General features: G+C 47.2%; 1 protein-coding gene across 2 annotated transcripts in view; it reads left to right on the top strand.

Annotated features, from left to right (window-relative positions):
• Window positions 1-12,408, top strand: part of TTLL11 (tubulin tyrosine ligase like 11) — a 249,861-nt gene that overhangs the window by 84,747 nt on the left and 152,706 nt on the right. The gene's annotated exons all lie outside the window — the stretch shown is intronic.

Genomic DNA, 12,408 nt, shown 5'->3' on the forward strand with positions numbered 1-12,408 from the left:
AAAGTGAGAGAGTGGCATGGACATATATACGCTACCAAACATAAAATAGCTAGTGGGAAGCAGCCTCATAGCACAGGGAGATCAGCTCGGTGCTTTGTGACCACCTAGAGGGGTGGGATAGGGAGGGTGGGAGGGAGGGAGATGCAAGAGGGAAGAGATATGGGGACATATGTATATGTATAACTGATTCACTTTGTTATAAAGCAAAAACTAACACACGACTGTAAAGCAATTATACTCCAATAAAGATGTTTTAAAAAAAAAACAACCCTATCAGTGAGTGGCAAGTGAAAACAAGCCCAGGGCTCCCACTGATCCTGCACTATGGTGAGTTGTATAATTATTTCATTACATATTACAATGTAATAAAATAGAAATAAAGTGCACAATAAATGTAATGTGCTTGAATCATCCCGAAAGCACGTCCCCGAACCCCAGTCCTTGGAAAAATTGTCTTCCAAGAAAACGGTCCCTGGTGCCAAAAAGGTTGGGAACTGCTGCATGAACTCATTCAGTCCTCAAGATATCCCCTGTGAGGTAGATATATTATCCCCATCATATCCATGAGGAAACTGAGGCAGAGAACTTAGGTGCTTTGCCCGAGAACACATAGTAAAAACATCTTTTAAAATAAAAAAAAATAAGAAAGAAAAATCTATATCAGTAGATTTCTCAGAGCATAGCTGTGGGGATTAAGTAAAGTAATGAATGTAAGGCATATAGTAGGTGCACATAAATGGTAGTTATTCTATATTATTATTATTATTATTTTTTTTTTTTTTTTTTGCGGTACACGGGCCTCTCACTGTTGTGGCCTCTCCCGTTGCGGAGCACAGGCTCCGGACGCGCAGGCTCAGCGGCCGTGGCTCACGGGCCCAGCCGCTCTGTGGCATGTGGGATCTTCCCGGACCGGGGCACGAGCCCATGTCCCCTGCATCGGCAGGCGGACTCTCAACCACTGCGCCACCAGGGAAGCCCTCTATATTATTATTAATTACATTTTAAAATGTTAAGTGGTGAGCTTTCCTCTTAGAACTGGTACAGGAACCCTGAGAGATGATATGGTTTAGAAGAAAAAGTACAGCCTTCGGGGTTTCGAACCCACACCTGGGTTCAGATTCTGGCCCCCTATGGTAAAACCTGTCTGGCCTTGGGGAAATAACTTACCCTTTAAGTCCCAGTTTCCTCACCTGTGATAGGGTGGGATAACAGTATTAGGTTGGACTATATGAAATTGCTGATATCCCTATGGCTGTTTTTGATCTAAAAAAATAGCAATTTCATCTGCCTCACCCTTTAATGCCTACCTCATAGGGTTGCTTGTAAGCATTGAAAAGCATACATGGGACCACCCAGCACAGGGCCTGGATTGCAGTGCTTCAAGTGACTTAGGAAGCTCTTGCAGTATTAATAGTTGAGGAACACGAGAGGAGTTGAGGTCGGTACAATGTGTAAAGAAGGAGAAATGTCAGAATTGGGGGACTGGGTGCGGGTGGGTGATGTGGGGGAAGGTAGAAACTAGGGTGACTCCCAGATTTCTGGCCTGGGGACATGGTACTATTTACTGATACAGGGAGCGCAGGAGGAGTAGCTGTGAGGAGAGAGACAATGGATTAGTACTGGCCACGTGGAATTTGTGGTGCCTGTGGAGATGCCTAATTACATGGGACTGGAGCCCAAGAGAGAAGTGTGTGCCAGAGACAGAAAACAGGGAGTCAGCTGCATCCAGGGCGTATGGAACTGAAGTCCCAGGCTCAGATGAAATCCCCCAGGATAGCATTTGAAGTCATGTTTCCTGTGATCCCGGACCAAACACAACAACAATTGAACAAAGTGAGACGGTGAGTCAGGTTCCAACCAGCGTTTGCTGAGTCTCACACCGTCCAGGTTCCCTGCTAGGTGGGGACAGGACAGGGCAGGGAAATCTAGACATGCGGGAGTCATCTTCCCTGTCCTTGAGGAGTCAGCAGTTAACTCAGCTTCTTTTTTGTAGGGTTTCGGAGGGTGGGGGGAAACCTCTGGTTACAAAGTATAAAAGTGAAAATGCTATTACCCATCTTGTAGGACTGGATCTCATGGATACATCCTGACATGCCTAGCCCGACCCTTTGCGCTCATCAATACCGCAAACAGCGATGCTGTTTTAGCCTAAAGAACACCTGGGTGGGGGGAGGACACCTGGTTTGAGTGTTGCAAAATATGACGTTGATCTTCTTGTATTTTTTTAAAGTTCAGTGTAAAGTGTGGCAAGAATGCAGGGGACAGACATAAGGACTGGTGCTGGGAAGCAGGATAAAGCTAAGGCCGGTGGTCTGAGGCGCTTTTGATTATAACGTGGTTGTATGTATTTGGAGGTGTGCGTATTTAGCCCGTTCATTAGCAGGAAACCCTCAGTATTGGAGAAATGTGTTTAGCTGGAAGGGGGCTTACTCAGCAATCGAGTGTTATGTGTTCCAGGTGGGATCAGCTGGGATGCCCTCTGGAATCTCAGTAGGAAACTGTGGGGAAGAGAGGAAGGTGGGTGGGTGTGAAGCTGCTGAGGCCAGGGACTCTGCTGGGGTGACCCACACAGGAGCACAGAAATATGAGGCTGCCATCCAAGGGGACCAGCCGACAGCCGAGGGTCAGAGACAGGCCCAGTCACCAAGGGCAGCGCTGTGGACAACGCAGGCAAGGCGTTCAGACTCCAGCCCGGTAGGTCGGGGATGAGCCTCAGTAAGGAATCCGGATGATGATCAGGGAACCGAGGCAGAATAATAAAAATGAAGTAAAATGAAATAATAAAGACTGATACTGTGTTAAGTACAAATGGAAGACATTATTGAATCCTCACGGTATCCATAGAAAGCATGCCCTATTCTCCCAGTTTTACAGGTAAGGACACTGAATGCAGACAGGTTAAGTAGCTTGGCCAGGGTCGTCCAGCTAGGCGGTGTCTAGGAGATTGGAACCCCTTGCCCCGGCTCTGCTGCCCCCCACAGATACTCAAGCACAGGGACCTGGTGGAGGTAAAGGGCAGCTGCAGCCTGGGGGCCCCCGTGCGCTCAGGGATCCCCAAGGCCCGTAGGCTGCAGCTTCAGGCTCGTCCTCAGCCGACCTGGTTGGAGCCCACGTGTTCCGGAATGAGGGGGAGTTGGGGAGTGGGTGGGGGAGGCCAGGCAGTGAGCCAGCTGTCTTCGTGTTCCCACTCTCCCCACTCAGCTCCAGCAATAAGGGGTCGGTGTTGAGAGCAGACCTGAGAGGAAAATGGGCAGTTTCATGAAATGACGGGTTCCTTCCTAGGAAGCAGGTTTTATAGTCCCAGGTGTGTTCTATCCAGAGTGGCTTTCTGATTGCTCACTAATGATGGATAGATTATGGCCCACATAAAGCTGCTGTTCACTGAAAGTGGGATCCATTACTTGACGTTGACAACAGGCTGGGTTTGGGGCAAAGCTGGTGGAGAGGCTCCTCTCTCCTCATCAGAAGCGCCGGCCTCCCTAGCAGCCCAGTGACGCCGTGTCTGCCTTCCAAGTAAATCGGAGGCCATCTTCAAAAGAAAGGACAGGTGAGCCCAGGGCTGCTGCTTCGATTCTGCCTTCTAGCTGGGTGACTGCAGGCTTCTGACTTTACACTCTGCGCCTCAGTTTCCTCATTTGCCCCAGAATGGAGATTCGAGGATTAAGTAAGGTGATTTCTCTGGAAAGCAGTGAAATTTATTATAACACCAAATAAATGTGATGTTACTTCGAGAGAGGACTTACTCCCAAGGACTCTTCGAAAGACCTCTTCAGATGCCGAATCCATTCGTGTAGAAAGAACTTTGGGTTGGAAATCTGGAGATTTTATGTTTTAGGACTGCCTCTGCCACTAGCAGTGTGGCCCTGGGCAAGTCTCCAGTTTGTTTGTAAAGTTGTGTGTGTGTGTGTGTGTGTGTGTGTGTGATGGTTCCTGGCGTGCGGGCTGGGTGTGAAGGCACAAGGCAGCTCTGGGGCTGTAGAGAAGCCCTCTTCTAACCCTGGGGGCCCCAGCAAAGGCGAGTTGAGCCCTGTCAGCTGGCCTGTCACTTTGCTTTCCCACAACTCTCTCTTTCCTCATTCTACCTATTAAACAGAAGTTCAACTGCTTGGAGTTTTCCCAAACAACACGGTTGTCACGGAAAGATCTCAGACTTTAGACTCTGACCAACTTGGTTTCAAATGATAACTTTATGCTTGTTAGCTGTGTGACGTCGGCCCTGGGACTCCACCTCTCTGAGCCTCTATTTCCTTGCAGGGTTGTTGTGAAGATGCAGTAGCTCATGGCTGTAAAGCATAGAACACAGAACATGGGTTCTACAGATGGTCATTTTTCCCTTTCCTCTTTCTCATTAAGATAATTTTGTTTCTACAGGAGAAGTTCATTTATCTGGCAATCCTTAGTTAGGTGTGTACTAACTAATGTCCCTGGGGTTCATAAATGCCATAGTAATCAAGCTTCCTAATAAATTCATTTCAGAAAATGTTTACTGAGCACCCGCTTTTCTGGGAATAGTGAGTAAAATAAGGCTTGGTCTTTATCGTCAAGGAGCTCATAGTCAAATGGGAGAGAGATAATAACAATGAATACTAGTAATAGCCCACCATATGTTAGCCCTGGCAAGTCACATTCTTTAACTCGTGTAATCCTCACAACAACCCCACGGCAGAGGCACTGCTCTTACTCCCATTTTCCAGCTGAGCAAACGGAGGCACAGAGAGGTCAGAAAACTGTCGAGGGTTCCACAGCTAGTAAGGGGCAGCAGCGCTGGGCTTCGGAGCACTGCAGGCAGAGTCCGTGTTCTTAGCTCCCACAATATACTTAAAGATGCAACTATAATACACCGTAGCTATAGACCTAAAGACACACACGCAGTCACATTACAGTGTGATGGGGATGTTTGCCATGGACGGGTTAAGATGTCACAGCCATGGGAGCACAGACGACAGGCTCGAGGGGCCTTTCTGGAGGGTTATGGGCTAGGAAAGGATTCTCAGTGGGAATCTTTGAGCTGGGCCTTTGGTGCTGAGTCAGAGCCCTGCGGGCAAAGAAGAGGGAGGGAGGCGGGGGAGGGCAAGGCTTAGAGGCGTGCAGAGGGGTGGGCGGGAGGGGCAGGAAATGAGGCTGCTGAGATGCACCTGAGCTGCGGCTGGCCAAGGAAGGAGGGCCTTTTAAACCACGCGGCTGGGGAGTTGCGCATGAATGATCAGCTGTACTTCCTTGGGCCTAATTAACGTGATTTCTTTTAAACTGTTCAAGTAAATCCAGGACGCTCATCAGTGATAAAACAAACAGGCTTTTCTGGTTGTTGTTGTTTGTTTTGTTTTACCATTTAGGTTTTCTTAATTGGACCTCTTGGAAAGCCAGGGAGTGGGGGCGTGTTTGACAGGTGCCGTGATAGTTACTCCCATGGGGCCCATAGCTCCCCTACTAACCACTGGCCTGAGGGGTTTCTTTGGATACTCTTCCTTCAGTTCACCGTATTCCCTGTCTGAGTTTAATCTCGGAGTCTCGGGCCTGCCAGACAGCAGTTGTTATTTTTGCTAATACGGGGAGAGTCGCCGTATCAGCATTAACCATCTATATGAGAGATTGGACCACACAGTCCCGTTCCGATAAACAGTGAGCGGCTTGAGGGAGGAGGTGACGTAAAATCCTAACCTGGCTTTGTGGCTACAGGTGCTCAATTAGTAGTCAATGAGGTGAGCTGCTCATTTCCCCCCTCCCCGCAACCCCAGACCCGCTCCTCTTCCTGTGTCCCCTAAATCTGTAAATGATACCATCCCCCCACCCTGCTGACAACCCTCTCTTTCCCCTTCACCTCCATCCAGCCACCAGCTGCCCCCGAATCCACCTCTGTACCATTTCCGCATCCCAGCCCTGGCGCCACTGCCCAGCTCAGGCCCTCGGGCCTTGGATGGCCCTGTATCTTCCTGCAACTAGTCTCCTCCCTGCCAAGCCATCCTCCTCACGGACGTCAGAGTGATATGGGTGCCATGTCACCCAGTGGTTGAAAATCCACTAGTTGCCTACAGATCAAGTACAAACACAAGGTGTCTGGGAATCTTTTCTGCCCGTTCCCGCCTTGCGTTCCCAGGTTCATCTCTCCCTCTCCGTACTTTCCCTGTGTAACCTGGTCCATCACAGAGGCTTCCTCCATCATCCGGGGGCCTGACCACGCCAGACCTCTCTCCTTCCTCCTAACCCCGCCTGCCGGCGTCCATTCAGGCTCGTCCTCTCTGCCCACCATGTCTACCCACTCCAGTCCAGCCAGAGGGATGTTTCTCCGGAACACGTCAGATTGTGTAATTAAGTTCTCAGAACGCTTCAGGGGCTCACCATCACTTCGGGCCATTGTCCAAACTCCCCTAAAACGATACTCAAGACCCTTCCTATCAGGCCCTGCCTCCTCCCCAAGCTTGATCTTCTTCCATTGCCCTACTTCACACACATCCCGCGTTCATTCTAGACATGGGCTCAGGAAACTGACTGCCTGCGTTCAAAACCTGGTCCCAAGTCCTTTAGGCTGTGTGACCTTTGGCAAGTTACTTAACCTCTCTGGGCCTCTGTCTCCTTATCTGTAAAATAGACTTGCAGAGGGTTAAATGAGATAATACTTCAAACAGCACCTGACCCATAAGAAGTCCCCGTTGGTGTGTGCTAATGTTGTGGTTTTTGCTGTGGTGATCTGGCCCCTGTAAATCTCCCGAGTGGGATTTCCAGGGCGCTTCCCACTCCACTCGCTGGCTGCTCTCCAGCCATCCGAACGTACGTGGCTCTCTCCTGCCTTCGCAAAACCGCACCCTGGCAGCACGTTACCTGTTCTTCCTCCCCGCCTCACCTGTCTATCTCCCACCCTGACCCTTCCTGCCTGGCCCTCGGAAACCTGACTGTAGAGCGCCTCCTTCTCGCCTGCCTCAGAAATCGCCTGGCACACTGGGAGTAGGAATTTGCCTCCACCAGGTGCGAGGCTGCCTTGGCTGAGGCTGGAAGGGGCTGCTCCCTGCCCCCTGTCCAGCATGTACTTTGTGACTTCTGCTTGTCTACCAGAGGCTTGCTTTTGCCGAAGATCTGCTCCCAGTGCCCGTGACACCAAGGGTCTCAGTTGCTAAGATTGGATGCAAAACCACCCTCATGACAGAGGACTGCTCTAACTGGCTTTGACTTCCCTGGTATTGCAGACATGGTATTTCTTCAGCAATTGTCCTCTTACACGCGCCCCCCCCCCCCCCGCCGCCCACTGCTAATAATGTTTTGTGGCTTGGTATTCGGTGGCTGAATTTCTCTCCTGAAATATGTTAGCTTGCTTCTCCCAGATGCCCAGCTGACTTCCTCAAGGGCCTCATGAATACCAATGTGCATCCCAATGTGCTGATCACAGAGGCCCAGTATCAGCCCTCTGCTGATCAATGTCACTTGCGTGTTCGTAACACAGCCTTCCACTGTGGTGATGTCAAGATAAATCATTGTCCAGAACCTGTTTGCTGGCAGAAGCCAGGGACCTCAGTGTGACCCCCTTTATTGTATAGGTGGGTACAACAAAGCCCAGGAGGTTAGGTGACTTTCTCACAGTCACACAGTCAGAAATTACCTGACTAAATTGGGACTAGAATCCAGATTTTCTGGTTTTCACTTCAGTATTCTTTCTAACTCACCAAAAGCTATTTCTTTTCTTTTTTTAATTAAATTTTTAAACAACTTAAAGTGGTAAAATATGCATAACGTAAAATTTACCATCTTTACCATTTTTAAGTGTACAGTTCAGTAGTATTAAATATATTCATATTGTTGTACAACCATAACCGTCACCCATCTCCGGAACTTTTTCCATCTTCCCAGACTGAAGCTCTACCCATCACACACTCACTCCCCATTCCTCCCTACTCCCAGTCTTTGGTAACGACCATTCCACTTTCTGTCTCTATGAATTTGTCTACTGTAGGTACCTCATACAAGTGGAAACATATAGTATTTGTCCTTTTGTGTGATAGCTTCTTCCACTTAGCGTAATGTCTTCAAGTTTCATTGTAGTGTATATCAGAATTTCCTTCCTGTTTATAGCTGAATGATACTCAGTTGTATGTATGTACCACATCTTGTTTATCCATTCATCTGTCAATTGACATTTGGGTTTCTCCCACCTTTTGGCTGTTGTCAGTAATGCTGCAATGAACATGGGCTTTCAAATATTTGTTCGCCAAAAGCTATTCCTTATGAAAATATAATTAGAGATACTTGCTGCTACCTACTGTTGCCACTTGTATTTTTTTTCCTAATGGTAAGTTTGGAAAATACAAAAAAACACACAATGAAGAATATAAGAGTTGCTAATTTTATGTGGTATATACTTACAGGATTTTATACTCATGTTGCCCATGATTTTAAAAGTTTTATACAGACTGAGAGAGAATTTTAACAGGTAGGCCAATCTGTGTATTAGGGAGAACGCTTGAAATACATTTAAGGGACAGACAGCATAAGAACTCAGTGTAACCTTGGCCAACCATGGCATTTTGGAGATGAGTTCATTCAAAGTATGAGCTTACCTTAACAGTAATACAGAGGGAACTTTTTGTGGTGGTGCTTCCTTAAGACTATTTTAACATCTTCTTTTAAAAAAAAGTTTGTTGGAGTATAGCTGATTTACAATGTTGTGTTAGTTTCAGGTGTACAGCGAAGTGAATCAGTTACATCTATCTATCTATCTATCTATATCTCAACTCTTTTTTTAGATTCTTTCCCCATAGAGGTCATTACAGAGTATTGAGTAGAGTTCCCTGTGCTATACAGTAGATCCTTATTAGTTATCTATTTTATATATAGTAGTGTGTATATGTCAATCCCAATCTCCCAGTTTATCCCTCCCCGCCCCCTTACCCCCTGGTAACCATAAGTTTGTTTTCTACATCTGTAACTCATTTCTATTTTGTAGATAAGTTCATTTGTAGCTTTTTTTGAGATTCCACATATAAGTCAGGCAGAGACAAATATCATATTTTAACATCTTAATAGAGTATCCTACTGCTAAGAAGAATCGAACTTTGAATGGGGGTCTTTCCCAGTCACATTTCTTAAATATCCACTAGGGGGCAGTAAAAGACATAAAAATTTTCAACAGGGCCGATGAGTGCCTGGCAATCAGATCACTGCATCCTTTTTGCATCTCTCTCAGCTATCCGTGCATACAGTTACAAGATGATGAATTTCACATCCAAGAGTATGTTTGGGTGAAACTGGCGATACCCTCAGCTGTAACCCAATTGCAAGTCTTCCTCACATTCAGGCTAACATTAATGCGTAAAACTTCATTCAATGTGTTGGGCCCAGATTGTATTTTTATTTAATTCACGTTAGTCCAGCAATTCTTTTTTTTTTTTTTTTTTTTTTTTTTTTTTTTGCAGTATGCAGACCTCTCACTGTTGTGGCCTCTCGCGTCGCGGAGCACAGGCTCCGGACATGCAGGCTCAGCAGCCATGGCTCACAGGCCCAGCTGGTCCACGGCATGTGGGATCTTCCCGGACCGGGGCACGAACCCGTCCCCTGCATCGGCAGACGGACTCTCAACCACTGTGCCACCAGGGAAGCCCAGTCCAGCAATTCTTAAACGGAGTGAACACCAGAATTACCTGTCATGCTTTTTCCCAAATACACATGCCCAGGTCTCATCCCAGATCTAGAAAATCAGAATTTCTGGGGCTGGGGGCCTAGTTATATAGACTATCTTTAGATTCTGGCCCATGAGGAGGGGTCACCCTTGAGTAAAACCTCAGAGGAACGTGAATGTGAATTCTGGAATTTTTTTTTCTCTTTTGAAAATAGAAGTTGCTGAAGGGTCTGGTGGCTTTGGGAACCACATGCAGAACAGCTATGAAGCTTTCCCATAAATGGTGCCTGTAGTAGACCAAGCCAGGAACCCAGACAGAAGATCTGGAATTAAGGCAGACCTGGCAAACTCAGGATCTACAGTTACAGTTCCAAGAAGGCCATGCTCTGGGACCAAACTGTTCAGAGTGCGGCCAGAGCTCAGATACTGTCTGCTATATTAAGAGAATCTTTCCTATAGTATTCAGGGAAAGAAACCTTTAATTTTACCTTAGCAGAGGTAAAGATGGCACAGAGGACCTGCCGTGAGGTTAAAAGACTTCAGTTCTCATCCTAACCTTCCCACTAGCCAGTTAGGGAACCCAAGGCAAGTTACGTCACCTCTCTGAGCCTCAGCTTCCCTGTTTGAATTATGAGAGGATTAGATGCCATTGATCTCTGAGGATCCTTCCAGTTCTAAAAATTCAATGATTCTATTAGTATTAATAACTTTGATTTGTATGGCTCCAGTCTGGCCAACAGCAGAAAAAATATTCAGTAATGCAATGAATGACAGAGACTATTGACCATGTAGTTTAATTTATTTAAGGCATATGTACCGAATTCAAAGGAGAAAATATTGCAGCCAATAATATATTGAACTGTTAGTATCTTCAGCATAGCAAAAGCTTTCCAGAGGGAAAAATTACCCATTAGTGCAAACTTGACATTTTTTACTTCCTGGTCCATAACTGCCATTCCTCCAGTATGTTTATATTTATTGTAAAGGGCCAAATGTATGAATGCTTCGGATGAATATTAAATAACTACATGAGCATCAAGGTCATTGTCGCAAAGAAGGCTCCGTGGAGGACCCTGGCATTGATCTCCTGTGAAGTTCCATTCTCGAATCCTGCTGACAAGGGGAAACAATTGGTGTGGACCATTATTAAAGCTTTAAGTGTTTCTCCGTGTTAAAGATCTTTTACAAGTCCGGAGTAACTGATAGTGCCCAAGGAATTGGCAAAAGCTTCACTGAGAAATATAGGCTGGTCAGAGAGATAAGTAAAACCCAGAACACAGTTGTCCTGGGTTGGGCTTATGCAGCAAAGGTGCGTATGTGGTCGAGTCCAGCTCTGGGGCAAGCCGGCCCTGCACTGAGTTAGGGTTCAGAAAGGAAGGAAAGCTTGTTCAGGGGCTCTTTCATACCAGAAGCTGCAGAGAGAGCCGCTCCCTCTTTCAAATTCACCTTTAAATTTCCTCCAGCTTGTCCCCCAGGACAAGCGTCCGGGGCAACTGGGTGTGTGTTGAGTGATGCAGACCCACAGATCCAGACTAACTGCACTGGTCAAGTGCCCAGGATAATTATGTGGGTGTCCTGCTGACCTGGAGCTAGGAGGAGAGCAAGTCTTAGGATGACAGAATCCAGTTTCAAAAGATCTCAACAGATTAAAGGATTGGCTGAGTCACGATGAACTTAATGAGAGATATAGATGGTAAACTAACAGCTCCCGTGCAGCCCTTCTGAGTCGTGTTGTGTTCCGCCCTGTGCACATTTCAGTTATTTCCTCTTTATAATGACCCAGGGAGGAAAGGTTTTTATATCCCCATTTTTAGAACGAGGAAACTGAGACATGGAAGTACAGAGGAGGGTGCAAGCACTTCAGAGCCCTCCATCTAGATTCCAATCCCAGTTGTGCCCCTTAGTCTACCAGCAAGTTACTTCATCTTTAAAAATAGCACTAGGGGGGGCTTTCCTGGTGGCGCAGTGGTTGAGAGTCCACCTGCCGATGCAGGGGACACGGGTTCGTGCCCCAGTCTGGGAGGATCCCACATGCCGCGGAGCGGCTGGGCCCGTGAGCCATGGCCGCTGAGCCTGCGCGTCCGGAGCCTGTGCTCCGCAACGGGAGAGTCCACAACAGTGAGAGGCCCGCGTACCGCAAAAAAATAAAATAATAAAATAAAAAAAGCACTAGCCAGGCTTTATGGCTGCCTTTCATGTGTCAGGTTCTGTGGGCTTCGCCCTTTGCATTTATTATCTCATTTAATCCTCAGAACAATCTTTCTCCTATTTTACCGATGAGGAAGGCACAGATAAGTAACTTGCCCAAGGTCACACAGTAAGTAGACGGGCCAGGATATGAGCCCAGGCAGTCTGACTCCCAGGCCTGTGCTCTTCACAAGTACGGTACCGTCTCGGTTTCCTGTACCATGAAAAGAGAACAAGCGTATGTTCTGGGAGGGTTAGATGAAATGACTTATGTAAAGCACCTCATGTAGTCGCCACACACGGCGGGCATCATAGATAATGCTAGACTATCATCATCACCATCACTATGCTGTCATCAGTTAAATGACTCACTCAGGGTTAGAGCTAATAACTGGCAAAGACCTGGCATTCAAACCCAGGTCCTGTGACTGAAAATCCGCTGGACTGTGGGGGACAAGATCGGGGGCAGTTTTAAGGTCACCGTCTCCGTGCCTAGTACAGCTTTTACCTCCCTGGTAGGTGCTGAGTGAGTCCTCACATAGGTGGGGCCTGTTTTTTTCACTCATTCACCAAACATTTGACGAGGTCCTGCTGTGTGTGTCTCGAGGGACCAGAGAGGA

This window comes from Mesoplodon mirus (assembly GCF_964341445.2).
Source record: "Mesoplodon mirus genome assembly, chromosome: 1".
NCBI lineage: Eukaryota > Metazoa > Chordata > Mammalia > Artiodactyla > Ziphiidae > Mesoplodon > Mesoplodon mirus.